General features: G+C 35.8%; 1 long non-coding RNA gene across 1 annotated transcript in view; it reads left to right on the top strand.

Annotated features, from left to right (window-relative positions):
• LOC116661102 overlaps nt 1–9,787 on the top strand; it is a 122,759-nt gene extending 112,972 nt beyond the window's left edge. Inside the window, exon 5 of the long non-coding RNA XR_004316843.1 lies at nt 9,577–9,787. This is a non-coding gene — a long non-coding RNA (uncharacterized LOC116661102). The remainder of the gene's footprint in view (nt 1–9,576) is intronic.
• The last annotated feature ends 12,552 nt before the right edge of the window (nt 9,788–22,339 follow it).

The raw sequence follows: 22,339 nt of genomic DNA, 5'->3' as shown, positions 1-22,339 counted from the left end.
GCAGGTCATAAGTTGTAACCATGTTGTATATATTCAGCTTAATAAGTAATGCCAAACTAGTTTTCAAAATAATTATACTGTTTTACATTCCCGTCAGAAGTAGAAGAGCATTTCCCTTCCTCCAAACACTCTGGCCATCACTTCATATTGTTTGAGTTTTAAATTCTGTCCATTTGAAGGGTGGAAATGGTGTTGCATTGGGGCTTTGATTTGCATATCTCTAATTACTCATGAGATTTAACATTCTTCATATGTTTAGGTGAATTGTACTCTCTTCTGTGAAATTTATTTTCCTTTTGTTTATTTACCTATTAATTAGTACACTATTTCTTACTTATTTGTAAGAGTATTTTTAATATATTCCAAATATAATGCTTTCTTGATTATGCAATGCAAATATGTTCTTTCAGTTTGAGCTTGCTTTTCCACTTTGTTTGTGGTTCTTAAAATGAACAGAATTTCATGTAGATAAACTTTTTTCCTGTATGACTTATACTTGTTGTGTATCATTAAAAAAGTCTTCCCTGGCTAAATGTCATAAAATTGCTCTAGTTTTCTCTGAAAGTTTTATACTTTTATCTTGTACATTTAAATCTTTAAACCATCTAGGATGTATGCTGTATATTATGTAATAGAGGTTTGATTTAATTTTCCCAAAAGAATGTTATAAGGATCATTAGAAAAGGTTTAACAGTTTTGAAATCATGAAATTCAATGATCTATGGGTCAAACAACAAACCATAAGGAAACTTAACTAATATTTAAAACTAGAAGATGATAATCCTTTAGAATTTGTTGAGACATGTTTTATGGCCCCACATGGTACAATTTCAAACTTATTTTGTGTACTTGAAAATGAAGTGTACTCTACATCAATTTGGTAAAGTGTCACATGGTGTTAAATGTGTTGTTCAAAGGTTCCACGTCCTTAAGGATATTTTATCTTCTTGATCCATTAATTACTGAGTGAAGTGTCTAAAACATATTTTTCCCTATGATTGTTGATTTCTATGATTTACTTCCTAGTTTTCCCAATTATATTAACACATATATATATATATATACATATAATATAAAACTTCACACTTATTTTTGATTATATAATTATGTACAGTTGACCCTTGACCAGTGCAAGGGTTAGGGACACCAATCTCTTGTGCAATTGAAGATCTTCATAAGTTTACAGTTGGTCCTTTGCATCTGTAGTTCCACATCCACAGATTCAATCAACTGCAGAACATGTAGTGCTGTAGTATTAGGTGGAAAAAGTCCATGTGCAAGTGAATCCATGCCATTCAGACCTGTGTTGTTCAAGGATCGTGTGTGTGTGTGTGTGTGTGTGTGTGTATACACATACCATATACAACATAGGTCCAAGGTGGTTTAAAGATTTAAATGTAGAAGATAAAACTATAAAACTTTTAGAGAAAAAAATAGAGAGGGAGAGACAAAAAAGGCAGTACATAAGGATCAAGAGATCAACTCAAGAATAAGATATAACAATTGTAAATATATATCCACCCAATGTAGGAGTACTAAATATATAAAGCAAATATTAACAGACATAAAAGGAGAAATCAACAGTCATACAATAAAAGTAGGGGATTTTAACACCTCATTTACATAAATGGACAAAGATGTACCATGATCTTGGATTGGAAGAATCAGTATTGTTAAAATGATCATACTAAGTGCAAGTTTGTAATTTTATTATCTTAAAGTGAACTGAACATTTTATAATTATGAAAATGACTTTTCAACATCAAGTAATGCTTTTGCCTATATACTATTTCCCATAATATGAATATAGTTAAATTTCTGAGTGTAGCATTTATTCAACATCTTTTTACCCATTTTTCTATCTTTCTGTATTTTTATATAATAAACATATTTCATGTAAATAATGTATAGATGGACATTTTCCCAGTCTTTTCTTTTAACTTAAATTTAAATTCATATCCCTTTATTGTAACTACTAATATATTTAATTTATTTCTGACATTGTTTTGTGCTTTCTTTTGCCCACTTTTTTCTGTTTCTTTTTCTTTATTTTCTTGTCTTGTTCTGAATTAAGAGACTATTTCATTTTTCATCACATTTTTCTTTATTAATTTGTTTATTTTATAATCCATTTCTATTATTTAAATGTTAACTTGTACATTTAAAATATGCACACATAACTTACAAAACCTCAGGTTAATCAATACCTTTATTTAACCTCTAGCTAGTAACACAAGGGTGTGTTCTTAGAACACATAAAGATATATAACTAAGAACACATATAACTAAGAATAATAAGGATGTGCTCCATATTATCTCCAATCAACCTGTACCAATTTATATGCTATTGTTGTCAGATATTCTGGTTTTATCTTATGTTTAATAACCCCCAAAATTGTTATGATTGCTTTATGTGGTAAATGTTAGTATTTATCCATATTTTTTTGCTTTCTATTTTTTTCATTTTTTGTACAGTCTCAGATACTTTTTCTGGGTTTATTTTCCTTCCACCTGAAGTAGATCTTTTAAATTTTTCTTTAATATATTTCTACCAGAGACAAATTTGGCCTACTTTTTGTTGCCTTATAAAAAGCTTATTTTGGGAGAGGGATTCAAGATGATTGCATAGGAAGACCCTGAGCTCATCTCCCAAGGGACACACAAAGTCTACACCTACACATAGAGAAATTCCTCTTGAAGGAGACCAGAGGGCTGATTGAAGAGCTGCTGCACATATAAGGGTAATGTAGAAATAAGTAGGAAGGATGGAAAACACAGTATCCACAGGAACCCCACCCCAATGCAGTGACTTGCAGTAGAAGGGGCTATTGCTGAAGGGCCAGAGTGCAAACTCACCCACACAAGGGTAGTAAAAACAACAACAACAACAAAAACCATTAGATTAAAGGGTACTTAGACTATATAGGAAGGGAATCTGTTTGCTAACCATAGAAATGCTGCCAAATGAGTCGGGAAATTTTGGAGCCCACTCCAGGGTTGGAAGCACCAGCAGACACCACTGCTTGGGTCCCCACAGCTCTGCACCTGGCTGGGGCCTGCTCCAACCCAAGCATCCCTGCGAAGTTGATCTCAGGTGCAACATTCCCCAGGAACTACCCCTCTCCTGGACCTGATCCAGGTTAAGTCACTACAGAATAAAATTAAATGATCATCTCATAGATGCAGAAAACGCTTTTGACAAAATTCAACATCCATTTGTGATTTAAAACACTCAACAAAATACATAGAGAAAGAAAATATCTCAACATAATAATAACAAACCCACAGCTGACATCATACTCAGTGGTGAAAATCTGAAAGCTTTTCCTCTAAGATCGGGAAGACAAGGATGCCTGATCTTGCCACTTTCATTCAACATAGGAATTGCAGTTAGACCTATGTGAGCTCTTCTAACTCTATCTTCCATGCTCTTTGATCTTTGTTTTATATTTAAATCTCTTTGTTTCTCTGATCTGCTTTCCCTTAATGTCTTTATTCTATCTTCCATTTTACTATTCTTTTTTTAGTTGTAACTACTCTGCTGGTAAACCTAAAGATTTTTTATGTTGCATTATTTTATTAGAAATTTCCATAAATTTTTCTTAGCTTTGTTCAAATTTTGCTTGCCATTTATTCTTATTGTAAAGCTTCTTTACATTTGTTGAAATATACTAAATATTCTCTTTTCATACTCTGCATTGTGTTAATTCCTACGTCTGAAAGGTTGCACCATATTAGCTGTGCCACTTTTGCAGCTGCCTCTATCTCATAATGCCTTATTTCCTTGTGCATTTAGTCATTATTATTTGTTAAACATATATTTTCCTTGCAACATATGTGCTCAAATGTTTTTGTGGCCAAGGCAAAGATAAATTCCCCTAGAAAGGTTTTCTGTTGGCTTCTCAAGTGCTTGGGATGCAGGCAGACTGAGATGACTCCAAAAGAATTCTTACTTTAAGGTCATTTATCCAACCCAGGTAGTGTCAGTTTGGTTTGCATATCTGCTTTGGAATCATAATATAGTTATAATTGCTCAAGGGAGATTTTATTTCCTCCTCCAATCAAAACAAATGAATGAGATCGATTTTTTTTGTTGCTGTTATTTTCTAAGTAGTAGGATCCAACAGGGAGAAGAAACTATATTTAATTTACCCTTACATTAAAAGGTATGACTCTTTGTGGTTTGAGTTCATGGAGCAAATCATAAGAATATGATTTTATTTCATGTATATGTATATATATAATAAAAATAATAAAGTACTATTTTTAAGTTTTCCAAAGAGGGCCCAGGTAACTAAACTACCATATTTCCAGACATTAAACAAAGCATTTTTCTTTAATATATAAAGTAAAAATTCTCAGTATCTGAGCTGGTAATATTGATTTGCATTATTGTCATTACTCCAATATTTGGATTTATATATATTCTACATTGTAATTTTTTTCTTGACTATGCTTTTTCATTCTATCTTCCTATTTCTTTGTATTGATTGATGTTTCTTTACTCTTGATCTCCTCTTTTTAATCTCTCTCTTTACAACGTATTTTAGTTTCTGTTGAATTTACTCTTAAATTTTAACAGCCATACCTAATGTAGAAAGTCTAATGTCAATCAACACTTTATATTTTCCTCTCAAACAATATAGGGTTATTTACTCCCATCTTATGACATTACTTTTTATATTACTTCCACCTTGATTTTTAAAAATCTCAAATTAGCTTTATAGTTATTTATTTACTTAGCCAAAGCTTGTTTAGATTTATCAATATATATGTTGATATCTTTGTTCTTTAGTCTTCTTGTATCGCAGAGTCTTTCTGAGAGGCTTCCATTTCTTCTTACAGTATATTCTGAAGTAGCTCTTTTGATGAGTTCATCCTTAAACAAAAATGTCTATATCTGCCCTAATTCTTGAATTCCAATTTTACAGTCTTCTCTCAGCACACTAAAGTATGCTAACTGCTTTCTGGCTTATGTTATGATTACTGAGAAATGTGATGTTTGCCTATTATTCCACTGTAGGAAATCTATCTTTTTCCTTGGGTTGCTTTTAAGTTCTGCTCTTGTGGAACATTGTTCTATTATGTTTACTGAGATCAATAACCCCTCCGCTTTCCATGTTTTTCCCCCTATTGTTTGTTTGTTTTTTCTTGGTGACAATTTCCCCCCTCCTTTGATGGTTTAAAACTTTAGATTTGAGAATGCTTTATTGACAAGCATTAATTTATTCTGGGTTTGTTAGTGGATAGAGGGACCACTAAATTAGGAAGTCCACCAAAGCATGGGTGCTTGATGCCACCTGTGAAAGAATCTGCAGCAGAGGCAGAGGGACAAAGGGAACAGCTCCTTTATTGCTCAGAAGAAGAGAAGGAAAGAAGGTGCGGGAGAAACGGCACTTGAGCAGGGAGCCATCAGCCAAAATGGCCAGTGGAGACAGATCCAGCTGCAGCTTGGGCCACATGGACTTTTACAGGGGGCTTCCCCCAACATGTCCTCATTCCAGGGTGTGCTGGAGCTAATCACCTTTCTTTTCTGTCCCTGTAGAGGCTTTTCTGGTTGTTGCCATGGCAATCATTGACTGTTATGGCACTGGTGAGTGTGTCACTTAGCATGCTAATGCATTACAGTGACTGTATAGTGCGGCTTCAGGTCCACTGTAAGTCAAGCCCTCCACCATCTTGGGATTCGTTGGCTCCAACCAGTTCTTGTTCTATTTTCAGCTGCCTCCTGAGACTTAGATAAGAGAAACTGGCTTCTACTTGAGGGAGGAGCAGGGTTATGATCCTGGGGGCAACAGCCTTTGTAACAAAAAGGAAAGTTGCTTTTAATTAGAATACCTTCAATCTGATGAAACTAGTGAACCCCATGTTCCCCCAAAAAACCATCTCTGAAGATTCTACTGAGCCATAAACAAGAGGCAGTTGTTGAGGGGACTTAGTTCCTGCAGAAAAACTTATAGATATTGTTCTGCGTATTCCTTGAGGAGGAACCAGATCCCTGCCCCAAGGCTCCTACAAACAAGAGACAGGGAACAAGGAAAGATTTGTACCAGGGAGGACCCCACAGGGCCCTGCTTGGCATCAGGTTGAAGTAGTGTCACTCCAGGGATGTTTTGCATTCTGTTTTGACAGGCATGCAAGGAATCTCACCAGTGCAAGAGTACAGGGAAAAAATTTATAGTAGCTTAATTTTAAAATCCTGTGATCTGTATTTATCAATTGTTGGGAAACATTTTTGTCCTACCTAAGCAATACTTTCTCCAGAAGAAACAGAAAACTTCCTCCATGCAAATTTCAAGCAGAGGGTGGATTTTTTTTTTTTTTTTTTTTTTTTTTTGCTAGTTCACTTTTTTACTGACAGTGCAATCCCATGTGAGTTTTGGCTTTATCCTTAGTTTATCCAGTACCCTGAGACCTATCCTGTCAAAGTCCCTTATTTAGCAAGACCCTCCTTGTTTAACCACATCCTTACCCCTCTTCCCCACACCACCATAAGGCTTCTCAGCACGGCAGGCAGATGGGAGAGTTGTCTCCAGAGAAAAAGAACCAGATTTGGCTTCTCTTTTTTTGACATAAAAGAAGCTAAAGCCTAAGCCAATTTGTGACCCAAGTGCAGGGCTAACTGGTGTCTGCTGAGGCCCTGCGACACCTCCTGATGCAAGAAAATGGATGTGGGGCATGAGGAAGGTGGTGTCTCAAGTCTCGGTTGAGCCCCTGGGACGTGCCCTGCCAGGTGTGGGTTCTTGGCTTCATGCAGGAAGGAATTCAAGTTGAGCAAAGGTAGGTTTATTTAGAGAGATACATACTGCAGAGTGTAAGGCAAGAGAAAGGCAAGGAAACAGGTGTGGGAATTGGGTGCTCAGGTTAAAGAAAAAGTAGGTACACACTCCATAGGCAGAGTGTGGGCCGTCTCCAAAGAGGAGGGAGCAAAAAAGGCCACTAGATGTGGTGTTGCCAGCTTTTATGGGCTCAGTAGCTTCACATGCCTACAGGTGGGACCATTCCAACTGCCCTGAGGAAGGGGCTGAGGATACCAGGAATTGGGCCACTGCTCATTCTTTGGCTTTTTATGGTTAGCCTTGGGACTGTCATGGCACCTGCGGGCATGTTATTTACCATGCTGTTACAATGAACATATAATGAAGCTCCAGGTCTACTAGAAGTCAAACCTCTTAGTCCTTAAGGCCAACAAAGAGTTGAATCTTCTACCATTTTGGTGTTTAATTAGTCATTCCTTGAGTGGCTGTGCCCTGCCCCCTTCCCTCCTGTCTCACCCCCACCTAAACTTATAGCCCTTAGGCATCCACCTGTGTCCACCTGCTCCTCCTCAGAAGATAAACTGCCGATGAATGTTTGCCTTAGCAAAATTAACATCCTTGGGAAATGACCAAATTCATTGTAGCTCAAGCCAACTTGTCTCAACCCATGTTTCCCCCTTATTAGAGTTATAAACTCCACTACCCTCCCATATACCAAAGCCCCTTACCTCATTTATGGCCGACCAATACTTTGTTCCCCTGTCCCTTTGTGTTCACAGTCCCTTCTTCAATAAAAGACCCTGCAGGTTCACACTCTGGGCTCACACAGGCACCTCTTGTCCGGGTGGTCCTCTGTTTCCTGTAGCAGCATACCTTTTAAAACCTTTCCTTTGTTCTTAAATTTATCTTGGTTTCTGGTAAATTCTTTTTACCAGCCCAGGTCACTGGCCCACCATGTGTCCCCCAACACTAATCTTGGCCTCAGTGCTTGCCCTTGAATAGTTCTCAGTAATTAATAATCTTAATGGAACAAAGGAATACAGGAACAGAGAAAAGGCAGTCAGTAATAGTGCAGTGAGAAAGCAGATTCCTAGTTCCTCTTGGAGGGGTATACACAATAATGTATGTTTGAGCTCTGTAAGAAGTAGGGCCCCAACTCAGATGGAGGATGGAATGATGATGACCCGCCTGATGTCAATCGACTAAGACTTGGCCTCTGTTGACCTTTGCCCTAATTCTATGCTGAATTCTCTTCTGCTCAAGCCTCTTTATGAATATTCATGTACATTTAGCTTAAAAGTTCCGCCATTTTGCTGTTTTTGGAAACAGTGCTTTGGGAGTGATCCCTAGTGTGCTCCTTACTTGATGCAAGTAATACCAAAGCCGTCCTTCTCCCAGTCTTTGGCTTGGTTATGTCTATTGGCTCAACACCCACCAGGAGCTTAACTCAGCTTTTGGGTAACAGCATCAGCTCACATGTTCCTTTTCCTTCCTAGTTCATCTTACTTTCTTCACTAAGCTATCAATTCTACTCTTCCTTTCTACTTTTTCAAAAAGGATATTTTCAGGTTTTCTCCTCTATCACAGTCCTGAAGATAGAGGTCTTCCCTTAATATTTTCTGTATAATGCCTACTCACCCTTCAGGTATCAGCTCAAAAGTTACATCCTCAGTGATGTATTTCTTTATTCCTACTATGCACTATCACAGTACTTTGTGAGTTTTCCACTTCATGTTATTTGCAATTTGTATTTTATATTATTGTGCAACTCTGATTAATTTCTCTTCCCTTACATTTATTCATCTCCACTGAGTGATGAGACATATAGATTTTGCTTACTCATGATGGTCCCAGAACCTAGCACAAATCCAGGCACAGTGTTTATGCTCAGCACTTATTTGATAAATGAATGAATATGGAGAACCTAGAAAAGGATGAAGAAGAATTAACATATAGCATTCAAGTGTTGGAATGTAGGCTCTGCAACGTAAGATGAAAAAAATTGACCAGATTTTTAAGATGAAGAAAAGTTCCAAAAGGAAAGACAATGCCCCTCTGCAGGCATTGGAGAAATACAAGGAAGAGAACTAATTTTATCATTAGCTCTCCAATTTACCAGGTGGTTTTGGAAATGTTACTCATTCTCTATGTTTTCTTAATGACAGATAGTAATGCTCAGCTGATAAGGTTGTTATGAGCACTAAGTAAAATAAAGACTATTAAAAATGAGACTGAGTACATAGTTTGGATTTACTAATAACCAAAGCCCTTCTCCCCCTGGAAACTTTAAAAGATAATTCACTCAGATGCAAAAAATGAATAGACTCAACTTTAAGAAATTCCTCATATAAATATATGCAAAAATGGAGGCAGCAAGATTGAGGGTATTTTGTAGGCTTGTGCTGGACATCTGTGTATGGGGCCACTGTATTTATATGCAGTGGGTTTGAGTCACCCTGTCTTGAGGTGGGGAGTGGGTGGATTAAGTAGCCATTGAGAGCTTTCCTACATGTAAGTCTTGATCAATTGCACATAATCAGGGAGAACAGCAAAGGTTCTTTGAAGATTTATTTCTCTAAACTGCTGAAAAGCTTGTTCTACATTTAAAAGTGTTACTCAATCAGTGTCAAGTATTTAAACCACTTCTCACTCTCTTATATTATCACTAATAGGTCCAGAGTTATATTATCTTAATGAAGCATCTTGATAATGAAGTGTTTACCTGTGACACTAAAAAAGAAAAATCAGCCTTCTGGCCATGTAGGGACAGCTGTTCCCACAAGCTCAGAATTCCTATTGAACATAAACTTCCTTACAGAGGGAGCACAAAGGATTCCTTTCATCTGAACAATGAAGAGGAGAAGGAAGGAAGAGAGGTGGTCCACAAGGAGGAGTGGGAAAAAAGTGAACGAAGTGCTAAAATTGGCAAAATATCCCTCTTTTTTATGGGTGAGTTGTATTCCATTTCATATATATGCTACATCTTCTTTATCCATTCATCTATTGAAGTTCACTTAGGATGCTTCCACATCTTGAAAATTTTAAATAATGGTGCTGTTAAAAACAAACAAACAAAAAAGATCCATTCATCCATGTTGCACAAATGGCAAGATTTCATTTTTTATGACTGAGTAGTATTCCATCGTATGTATATGCATATGCATATGTGTGTGTGTGAATGTGTGTGTAAAAAACATCTTATTTATCCATTCATCCAATGATAGGCACTTATGGTTTCCATATGTTCACTATTGTAAATAATGCTGCAATGAACATAGGGGTTGCATGTATCCTTTTAAATTAGTGTTTTTGTATTCTTTAGATAAATACCCAGAAGTGGCATAGCTGGATCATATGGTAGTTTCATTTGTTACTTTTTGAGACATCTCCATATCATTTTCCATAGAGGTTATGCCAATTTACATTCCCACCAGCAGTGTATGAGGGTTCCCTTTTCTCAACAACTTCATCAACAGTTGTCATTTCTTGCCTTTTTGATAATAGCCATTCTGACAAGTGTGAAGTGATATCTTATTGTGATTTTGATTTCTTTGCATTGATGATGTTGAAAATCTTTTTACGTGCCTGTTGGCCATCTCTATACCTTCTTTGGAAAAATGTCTGTTCAGCTCCTCTACCTATTTTTTAATAATTTTGTTGTTGTTGAGTTGTATGAGTTCTTTATATACTTTTTATATTAACCCCTTATTGGATATATGATTTGCAAATATCTTCTCCCATTCAGCAGATTGTCTTTTTATTTGATTGATAATTTCCTTCACTATGCAAAAGCTTTTTAGTTTGATGAGGTCCCATTTGTTTCTTTTTTGCTTTTGTTTTCCTTTCCTGCAGAGACATACCCAGAAAGATATTGCTAAGAGTATATATACTCTGATTTCTTCTAGTAGTTTTTTGGTTGCAGGTCTCATATTCAAGCCTTTAATCCACTTTGAGTTGATCTTTGTGTATTGCGTGACATAGTAGTTTAGTTTTATTTTATTTGCTTATGGCTGTCCAGGTTTCCCAACACCATTTATTAAAGAGACTATCATTTCTACACACACACACAGAAAGAATTACATAGAAATTCTTGATTGCCATGAGCTAACAATAAAATTTATTCCCTCTTTAAACCATGGTGGGTTTAAAAGCACAATGAGAGCCTAGTATTCCTTAGGTCAAATAATTACTTTAGATTTGTTTCAGGATTTACATCTGTAAAGAAAAAGAATGTTGCTTGTCATTCCAGGTCTACCATCAAACCATTAGCTACTGAAATCACTGACTGACAGTGTGCCGTTAGGGGAATTCAGGATGGAGAAAAGCAGGAAGCATTCTGTGCCTTGGATATACTGGCCCTGAGATGGTTAAGATACATATCTAAGGGAAAATTTCAATGACCCCAGATTCTTGCATCTTCCCATACATAGAAAAGCAGTAAAATAATTAATTAGAGACGTCTGTTTTTTGTGATTAGCAGTAATCTTCTTTGTTGTTGTTGTTTGACTTTTTCCCCAGTTTAGATAGATAGATAGATAGATAGATAGATAGATAGATAGATAGATAGATAGATAGATATAGATATAGATACCTCTCTCTATAGATCTGTGTATCTCCTGACTCCTCCTTTCCCTCTTCAGAACAGTTCCTCACAGTTATCTGAGAGACTGTCCCCCAGCCTATCACCCTCAGTTAGGTCCCTGAATAAAACTTAACTCACAACTTTTATGCTGTACATTTTTCTTTCAGGCAACTCATTACACAGACCATTATCTAGAGGAAGAGAATCTTCTCTAACTTCAGTGACTGAACAAAAGTACAACAAAGCCATTGGTTTCCACAAGGGAAGTCAACACACAAGGGTGAAATCACAGATAGATGCAGCTTGTGTTTACCACGCCTGAAGCCTGAATTCTTAGTTTCATGAGCCAATATGGTTTCTTTACCTTTAAAGAAAACCCACTGAAGTTGAGTTTTCTGTTATTTGCCCATCTAAAAACCAGAGCTTGTGTTTTAATGATTGGTTATCAATGAATAATGATTCTGTTCTCTTTTACATTCCAAAGGCTGGCATAACCTTATTCAATAGTACTCCACAGTGGCGGAAAAGCGTGTGGGTTAGTAGGGAGAAATTTTCATAAAGGAAGTAATTAGAGTGGTCACTTAGAAGAAAGAATAATATTCTCAAGGCAAGGGACAAGTATACTTGAAAAATTTTTTAAAAGTTTAAAACTGAATAAAAGCCACCTACTGTCATTTCAGCACTACCCCTCAATACAGCTAAATCAGATTTTCTGTTAACCTGCAAATTTAAAAGATTTTTTCAAATTGAATTGATTTAGCTTCATGGATTTTTTTTCCCCTTTAATAAAAAAGTCTTTAGGAACAAAGAAAGGTTTTTACAGACAAGAGTTATACCAGGATCAGTTCTTATGAAGCTTTTGTCTAGCTAAGAGATCATTGCATGGGCAATATGCATAAGGGCAAGAACTAAGATGCTTCTGGTGAGGTTGGAAAAGTATCTAAAGCAGATAATTCAGGATCTGGACACATGTTATATTAACTTATGTGACCTCATCCCTATAAACTCAGTGACATTTAAAAAATTTAAATCCTCTTTGTAGGCCTTTAAGGGTAAAATGGTGAGGTCATCCCTTCGCCCAATTCTGTGTCAAATTCATCAGCTGGGCTTGGGAGCGGCACTCCTTGTAGCCCAGCTATCACATGGCTCCTTAGTACAATAGCTCTTTTGGTTTTGGCTTTGGGGCTTCTTTATGCGACCCCATACGTATTCCCTGGGGCCAGACGGCCGAGTATATACCATATTGTTTTCTCATTTTCCAGTTTTCATCAGTCTTTCTGCTTAGAACCCATTTACATCTGCTCCTTCTCTTTAGCATATGCATTTTTTTTCCATATAAATCAGCTCATGCAAATAGGCAGGCTCATTCATTCAACGTCTTTTAAGCTTAGTTAAAACAGTGTCTGGCATATTTAATATAATTGAGGAACTAGACATTCAGCATTTATCCAGCAGAAATGCACTGATACAGTAGAACCAAGACTATAGGGAGATGATGTGCAGAATAATCCATTTAGTTACATTTTTATGAAGGTAGATCCAAACACGTGTGGGATAGAGTAGTTAGGAGCCCTGACCTGCAGGTTTAATTGCACAGAGGTCACCATGTAAATAAATCTTAGAGATTATAATTTACAGACAGCCAATACTGTAAACTTAGTCTCTGGGAGGAGATGTAACTGGCCTCGTAGTGCACAGTTCACTTTTTGTCATAGTAACTACAAGGAACTTAATGAGAGATCCTGAGATTATGACCACCTGAATCACTAATGCTGTCAAAAGAGATTTACACAGAATTCACTTAAAATCAGCAAGTTCCTTCCTACCCATTTGTAATTTAAAACCTGAACATGTGATTTTAGGTTGACCCCTCAAGGATTCTGCCTTGAGGCACAAAGGCTTATTAGTGATGGACAGATCATCAAAGAACATTTGAAAATATGAGCCATAGCCTTCTTTGAAGCGAGAGCATCAGATAAATTGCATGCTAAGATAAGGAAATGTGTAACTTCTAAAAGAGCTTTGTCGTGTCTTAAATGAGACTCATGCTGGTCTCCTCATGTTGGGGTTTAGCAAGAGGAATGGGAAATTTTTTTTTCCTTCAGTGGCAATCTAGGCTTTTGTCAAATTGGATAGGAATATTTTCTTATTGTTTCCTAGCTAATAAATCACAGAGATGGGATTGGTGCAAGGTTTGTATAATTCCAAGTATCACACACTGATAATAATAAAATAATAACTTTGTAATTTATTCTTTGCACATGTTTCTGTAATCATAACCTTCAAATAAAAGGCGTACATTTAGATAAAAAATTAGTGAAGTGTTTCTATGTAGCTTCTGTATTTTGAAAGCTGGAATCTCATGGGCATTGCCTCTTCATAATGGAAAATGTCCCAGGCTTGAAGTCCAAGACTGAAAACCCCAAATTTGGATAATGTGTACAGTACTGGGATGATTAGGGTTTTCTTACTACCATTGTTCTGGTTATTGTAACTCTATTTAAATTAATGTAGGAACCCCTCCTTTGGCACTTTGCATATGCCAGTTTTTCCTTTCAACTAGATCATGAGTCCCTTGTTACATGCCTGGCACAAGTACATTCCTCCTGAGGAATTTATGTCACCTTCCATCTTTTTACTGGATCATAATGAAGATGACACATTGCAATGGAGTCCCTTCTCGATTACCAGAGCTCACTCAACAGGAACCTAGGAAACTTGTGAGAATCTGTGTTCTGGTCAGTATATTTTATTGAAGGATTTGTTTGCAGATACTAATCATTAATATGTTTGGGGCATCTCTGTCCATGAGAATTAGAGAATCAAGACAATCTCACAGTTAATTACCAAAAGCATGGTTTCTAAGACTCCAGCTGTTTTAAATAGGGAAACACAGTCATAAGCCTGAGACAGTTTTGTTTTCCTGAGAATAAGGTAATAGGTAATGTCAAACTAAAAATATAACTGTAGCAGAAATGATTATCTATTCATCAAAACTTCCCTTTTTTGTGGATACACAATTGGAGTGCATTTTTCATCCTGTCTTGCAGATGGGTGTAGCTGTGGGATTGAGTCTACAGGCAGGACATGTGAATGAAAATGGTCTACTATGTTACCAGGGGTAGCCTATAAGACCCTCCCAGGCAGAGTCACCAACAAACTAGGTCCCTGTATAGCAACATGAAGCAGATTTACTATAACCTAGAACCCTTCTGTCCTGATATATGCAATACGCATTTATTGCATGAGGTCTTTGGATTTTTTGTAAGTGCAGCTTATCCTATCCTAACCAATGTGCAGAATATAAACGTCTAAGATGATGTAACTGAAGCTTAACCTCTGTGGCTCTGACTTAAAGGCAGGGTGGGAGTTTGTGAAGTCAAAAAGAGAAGGATATATGCCAGGTGGTAGCAAAACACTGTAAAATTTTCAACGTTGGTTAACTTGAAAGGCGGAGTACCCTAAGAGCCTGCAGTTCTACAGGAAGTCATGGTAGGGAGCCAGAATGTAAGAGTGAGCTGGCTTCCTCCTGTTGTATTTGGCAACATATCAAGAGAAGCAGCTGAGCTTAGGACAGAGCTGGGTGATTTGCACACAAAATCTGGAGAATGCTAATGATGAATGCCTTCTGTATTCAAAAAAGGGAGGTGGATGGGCAGATAAGATTGAAAAAGAATAAGAAAAAGACATGCTGAAGTGAGCTACAGAGGTGACCCCAAAAGACTTCTCAATTTAACAAAGGGACTCAGCCCTGCGGCAAAGATCTGATTAAGCCTTTCCTCCAGTACTGTGTGGCAATGAGGTTACTGCTATTAAATTAAGAGACAATCATAGGGGAAAAGAAATAAGGCAAGAATAAGAAATTTATGTAGAAGAGAACCTTGGTTAGGATGCTGGTACATGGAACTGACTGGAAGCAAATCAATCAGAAACTTTCTAAGTTTTTAAGGGAATGATTCTGCCCAACAGCAAAGACAAATATGCGTCTATCCTGAAAAAGCCTGTGAGTCTAAATCAATGCTAATGTTAGGCAGTCAGAAATGAGCACCGGGCAAAGGGAGAGGAAGGGGGAGGGAACAATCCAGAAGGTAAAAGTACACCTACACTCAGGATAAGGGGCTTCAAAGAGTTTTACTTTCTCAAAATGAGTGCCGACAAAAGGGCCAGTTAGAATTAAATGCTGCGGCTGTGCAGTAAAGAGAAGGACCTGGCTTAAGGTGCCCCAGTGCTCATTACAATGTAATTAGCACTGCGGTTTGGCCTCCCTCCCATAGGTTTTTCTGTGTGCATCATGGATAAGAGCATGTGCAGAAGAGACGGCATGCCTCAAGGAATGTAAGCTGTCAATCAACCACGAGAACACCCCTAAGCCAGGATGTGAGACAGGAGAAGCAAAGAAGCCCTGCCATTTTCCCCTCTCTTGGGTTTCCTGCCCTCAGTTCTCGGAGGTGTATTAAATTTTACTAACTTTTGCTCTACGAATAAAATTTTCTATTTATATCATGCTTTCAGTTTCCCATTTAAATTCTTTTTCTCGGGTAAGACAGAGAACTGAGGTCTCTCTTTCCCCTCCTGGCAGTAACACTTCAACCTATAAACATGTAGAGCAGGGACTGGGCTGTGAAGCTGTGAAACTCCCAAGGAGGGTAGCGTTCCCAATGCTCGCTTCAGACGTAGCCAGAGCAAGGACTTCATAGTACCTGCCACCATGCTGTGAGCCTTCTCTTTTTTCTATTTTCTGAATGAGAGATTTAATTGCAATTATGCAGTTATCTTGCCTCTGAGCATGTGAGAGAGAGAGAGAGAGAGAGAGAGTGTGTGTGTGTGTGTGTGTGTGTGTGTGTGTATACACACATTTCCTCTCTTTTGCCTCAGGAGTGGCATCAATAGGAAGACAAAGGGGAAGGGTATAGTTCAGTGGCAGAACGTATGTTTAGCATGCATGAGGTCCTAGGTTCAATGCCCAGTACCTCCATTAGAAAATAAATAAATCTAATTTCCTTACTCCCTCCCCCTGCCCCAAAAAAGAAGACAAGGGCACATGATGAGAACACTGTTTGCGAACATAGAGTGGAAACTCCCTTGGAAACTTCTAGAAATAGCTAGAAATAGATCTGGCTGAGATCAAGTGGTTATAGAGAAGAGGACCAAGAAACTAAAAAGGACGGCTTAGTGCTGTATGTCTACACTGCTGACATATAGGAACCCTGGACCAGGTTGGTCTCCTTACAGGTATGTGCTGAATCTAATCTAACTGGTGGATGGGGCGCTGACAGGTACCCAGTGGGTATTCAATTGACATTTAATAGTAACAGTAAAATGATCCATCTTCTCTGTCTATCCTTTCAGGGGAGAAGCTGTCTGGCCATAAGACAGGCAAATCACGCCTTTTCTGTGTGACATATATTCAGAGCACATACAACTACAGAAATTGTGATTCGTACTGTTTGGTTTTGTAAGCAAATTAAGGAGAGATTTCCAGCTATAAAAATAATTCAAAATTGGCCAGGCCTGGTGGTGTGTTAGTAGCATCATCTTCAGCCATAATAATAATGCACTGTGAGCACTCCATTCATTCATTTACTGGTTCCGCATTCTTTCATTTAAGATTCATTCATACTCTAAGCCACGGTCATTCATGGTGTGAAAAAATACACTAAAAGGAATCTATAGATTTGTCCTTTTTGGTATCATTTATTGATTTAAATATTTTATAAGTGACAGTTTGCCTTATAAGGTAAATAAATGTGTGGCTTAAACAGATAGTTTTGTAATGAATTATATAAATATAACACACAACTGTTATTTCCACTTTGTTTTATAAGAATCCCAAGTGTTTATCACTCATTTTTCATATACAAATTTACCATGTTCTGCAGTCTGTAAATACAAAGACACTTTGCATAATGAAACATGCTATTTATATCATGCATGATTTAGAATCATTACAATAAGCACAATCAAATGAGCAAAAAGTGGTGTTACATGAAAAGCAAAGAACATACAGTGGATGTTTATAATCCTATAAATGCTTACATACTTTTACACATACTAGTATTCTTAAAATTCTAGTGAAATGAGTCATATTTTATCTTTTTCAGAAAAAAGTTTCTAACTACAGGGTAAAGAAAACAAATCTTAGAATATAATATGAAACACCCAATTAAACTTTTAAAATTAATGGTACAGGTTTAAGAGATGCATTCATCTTTAAAAAATGAAAAACAGCTTGACATATCAAAATATATGCAATTTAACCATGCCCTACAGATATATTAGTATATATCCTGGTATTAATTGTTGACGTTGTAATTTAACTTTGTGATAGCTGGATTTGGAAAACTAATGATTCACAAAGTATAATCTGAGCACAAAGTAGCAGGTGCACAATATTATATACACTGCAAGCCAAATCAAAAATTTGGACCCATGAAATTACAGAAAATGAATTAGACCTAAAACATTAAAATAATCCAGGCATCTGGTCAAGTAAAACCTATCCCATGCAGAGGAAGTGAATGAAGGCCTAGCACATTGTAACCATGTGTTTTTATTAAGTGGGTTGGGAAACCTGTTTATTACTACATACTGTGAGAGTGTTTGATGAAAATGCATTGGCTGTTTATCTTGTGCATTGAAATAAGCAGGCAAGGTTTTGTCGGTTTTTGTTTTTATCTAAAGTACTGTTAGGGAAATGAGGACCTCTGGTTTTGGAAAATGGCTAGTCACAGTTGAAAAGTCAGAATTCAGGTAGGTTGATTTTGAAATGAAGAGTGATATGTATTACTTCCGGAATGCACTTAATTGGTACATTTTAAAAGCATAATGAGACAACTTTGTCACTTGATTATCAAAGTTATAATGTAGTTACAGGCAGGTGTTATAAAATTTTATAGTTTTTCCAAGGCAAAATTTTCAGGAAGTTTTATTTGTTTATTTGTTTGTTTGTTTAAAGCTGTTAGTCCAACCCTAAATCAGAAAGTCTTCTTTCCAAGGACCATCTTTCTATTTGAACCTAACGTGACTTCCCTACTAGCCATAAACTGCCATTATTATAGGAACCAATTTTCACATAGTTGGAGTAATTTTGCTTCCCTCCAAATTCTTAAAGGAGACAATGATTAGTAGTCTGTTATTTTTGCCAGTCTGGGCCTTAGATATCAATTTAGTAAGAAGCCACAAAACAGAGGGAGAAAATGGGACTCTGGTTCACAGTTGCTCAAATTTCTCCTTAATTTCTTCTGTTTTCCTCAACTATCTTTCTTCTATTTTTAAATTCTTTATTATTTTTCTCAACAAATAAAAATAGTAAAGGTATTGAAGGTCATATTTCTTCATTTGAACGAGTATTCAGATGGTCTATCATTTCAAAACAAAGGCTTACTGAACACTGAAAATCACAGGAAGAAAGTAATTTATGTTTTCATAGATGTCAGTTAATATGGGAGTTGCCTTTTTCCCCCAACAATGTCAAAGTAAATGTCAGTGTGGAATAAATAAAGATTGATTAGCATAGAAATTCTTCTCTTTTGAAATTTTAATTTTCTGGATTTTCCATATCCCTCCCTTTGACTGACTACCTAATCTCAGTAGAAGACCCCTGAGGGGTATAACAAAGATGTCCAAATGAGAAATGAGAACCAAAATTCAAAGGTACTCAACTTACTGAAGCAAATCATCTTTCCAGAGAGAAAAAAAGCTGTATTATTTCTACATAATTTTCTGTTAATGAGCACAAAGTTACATCATGACAACTTGTTAAATAGTTTTAATGTAGCATTAATACACTAACATAAAAACATGAAAAGAATACAATTTTCAGTTTTAGAGATAAAGATTCTTTAAATCTTATTTAAGACTTGTTTAAATTATTGTAATGTTAGGGGTAAAGGAAGAACATATTCTTTCATCTTCCTATTACTCGTTTAAATAATATATTTCACTTCTTTTCCTTAATAAATCAAATACTCTGCCAGAAATGATTAAATTTTCCCTGAAAAAAAAAATGGTTTTGAATTGAGATTTGTAAATGATTGATTCCTCAGTACAGCTATCATAAAATGATACAGCCTGTGTTTTTGTACTTAAGAATGTGGTAATTTGCTAATTCTGGTGAGTAAATCAAAACTGTGGTTATAAACAGCTATCTGAATATATGTTAAAATCTAAAGGCATAGAGGTAAGAAATATGGAATACATTATATATTGCTTTTTCAATACAGTAGCCATAAAATTGATAGTAAATATTCTCAAACCCTGAAAAAGAACCCAAATCACCACGCTATGACAAACTGAGTTACAGAAGGATATACAGGAAGCAAGACAGTGCATTGGTAATATCTAGATAAAGAGCCAGTAAAATCAGGTAGCATTTAGTGTATTTGCCTTATTAGTAAGTAGTTTCTAGAAAACAGTTTTCCTACAAATAGTTTATTTTCTATTTTAATCTTTAGCAGTGTAGTACCTAAGGAAAACTTTACTATTTGAAAATAAGATTTCTTTTTGCAAATTAAGATGTTTGTAGGGGCAAAAATTAGGAGATTGTCCAAAAAAGTTGACCTTGATACTTCTTGAAAACATGTTTAAATTCAGTAAAAAATAACAACATATTTTTTTCAGACTAATGTTTCTCTTAACTGATGAAACCTTTATAGAAGCCAAAGTATCGATTGTCTGGCAGTCCTATCCCCAAATGATCTATATCTGAAAGAAGAGAGGGAAGGAGAAATGGAGAGATAGAAAAAAGCTGAGGATGCTGACAAACCTAAGGGCCTAATTAGTTCACTGCACATAATACCCATACAGGTAGCCCATCCATTTTACATTCATCAATAATCTTATTCAGAAATAACATCAAACTCTGTTGATATTCAGATTACAGCCACACTTGATATTTAGACTCTTGCATGGTTTCTCATCAGCATAAAGACTATGCTCATATTTAATCAGATCATAAAGCAAATATTGATTCAAGACATAGTACCAAATTTTCCCAACAGAAAGGAAAATCTGCACTGATGGATGTATGTAATGCAAGAAGTTCTTTTTGTCCCTTTAAATTTTTTTATTCTGATTAGCATATTTCTTAAGCTTCTTGTTTGCTTTATCAAAGTTTTGACATTGAATTTTATGATATCATGTTACATATGAATACTTTTTCTTTGTTGCAGTTCAGCTGAATCTAGCTGAAGTAGTCCACATATGTTTATAAAATGAGATACTTCCTCTGGTCAGGTATTCATTTGCATCTTGTAGGAGAAATTTTTTTTACATAGAAAAAAGGTATTTTTAAGGATTAAAAGTGCCTTGTGACACACTTGAAGCAAATTTTAAAGATAAGAATAATAATTTTGGCTGCCATTCATTAATAATTATATTTGCACAGTAAGAGCAAAACTAAAGAATTTTTTTTAAATTCCCTGAATTATTATAGATAATTATACAGTTGTCTAGTTTATTGAGACCTTCTTGGCTAGAATGAGATCTAACGTAAGAATTTCTTCTTCTTAATAATATTTTCTAGTCAAATAATATAAAAACAATTTATCTGAGACTCCAAGCCAAGGTTAGGCTTGGATTTTAACCTGGTAATTTACACAAGTAAAATTTGGAGGGGAAGTTTCATGTTGTTGATAAACTACCTGGCCACTCTATCACGAAGTTTGTTTCACTTTAACTATGGAGATACGAACTTTAAAAAAAAGCTTTAAAAAAGGGGGAGTACTTCTAAGAGGTTATACACAAATGTATTTATACAGATCATCCCAGTTTCAGAAGAGAGCCGTACTCTCCTGCCAGCCTTGAAAGTTAGTGATACTGACCATAAAGGAATGTTTCTTGGGAGTCAACAAAAGTAGAATTGTCCCAGGAATTGAGGTGTCATTATGGAAATACATAATATCTTGGTAGTCAGAAATTTATATTCATTTTTCAAAGAATTTGAACATAAATTGGCTTTCACTTAGATTTTATTTTGGTAAGTTTGAGATATTTGCTCTATATCCTAATCTAGACAAGTATGAATACAAGATATTTGAATGTTATCCTTAACCCTTATATTATTAAAAAAGTTTATTATTTTAAATAAAAAATGCTGCCAATTTCATAAACCATGGCGTAAAGCCTAAAATTCATAACTTTCTCTTATTTATGACATCTTCTATATCTTTCTTTTCTGCAACAAAGGAGAAACATAGAGAAAAATAATTGAAATGTAATTCATAATTCTTTGCTGTCTTCAGAAGATAAAACCTTTAGGAATCCAGTAACAAAATTATTCTCCCTTCTCAGTGCTGAAGAACTTGATACATTTAGAAAATTTTCAAGTCTTCAGCAATCTGAACTTTGAATATAAGTAAATTGACTTTCAAGACAGCAAATCTTTGTCCTAAATTATTTTTCTAACTGATAATTCCGATTAAAAATTGCATACTGAATGAAATAAGCCATAAAGACAGAAAATACCATATGATATCACTTATACGTGGCATCTTAAAAAAAAAAAAAGAAGAAACAAATGAACTTACTTACAAAACAGAAACAGAGTCACAGACATAGGAAAGAAACTTGTGATTACCAGGGAGCAAAGGGGGTGGAAAGGGATAAATTGAGAGTTTGAGATTTGCAGATACTAACTATTATATATAAAATAAACAGCAAGTTTATACTGTACAGCACAGGGAAATATATTCAATATCCTCTAGTAACTATAATGAAAAAGAATATGGAAAGGAATATACGTATGATTGTATATGACTAAAATATTATGTTATACACCAGAAATTGACACAAAATTGTAAACTGACTAAACTTCCATTAAAAAAAAATTTCTTAAAAAATTGTTCAGGTTTGTTGCCTTCTTTTAAAATTTCTGTTCTAAACAAACTTTGTTTGAATTAACTAGCTACATGTACATGAAACATCTTTGAGTGATGATTAGAGACTACTTAACCACTGAATTTTAAAAGACGGAGTGTATCTTCACCAACCCTCCCATCAG

The sequence above is a fragment of the Camelus ferus genome, chromosome 33 (genome assembly GCF_009834535.1).
Source record: "Camelus ferus isolate YT-003-E chromosome 33, BCGSAC_Cfer_1.0, whole genome shotgun sequence".
In the NCBI taxonomy this organism is placed as follows: Eukaryota; Metazoa; Chordata; class Mammalia; order Artiodactyla; family Camelidae; genus Camelus; species Camelus ferus.
The sequence above is the reverse complement of the archived record's forward strand: the minus strand, read 5'-3'. Positions and strand labels throughout refer to the sequence as shown.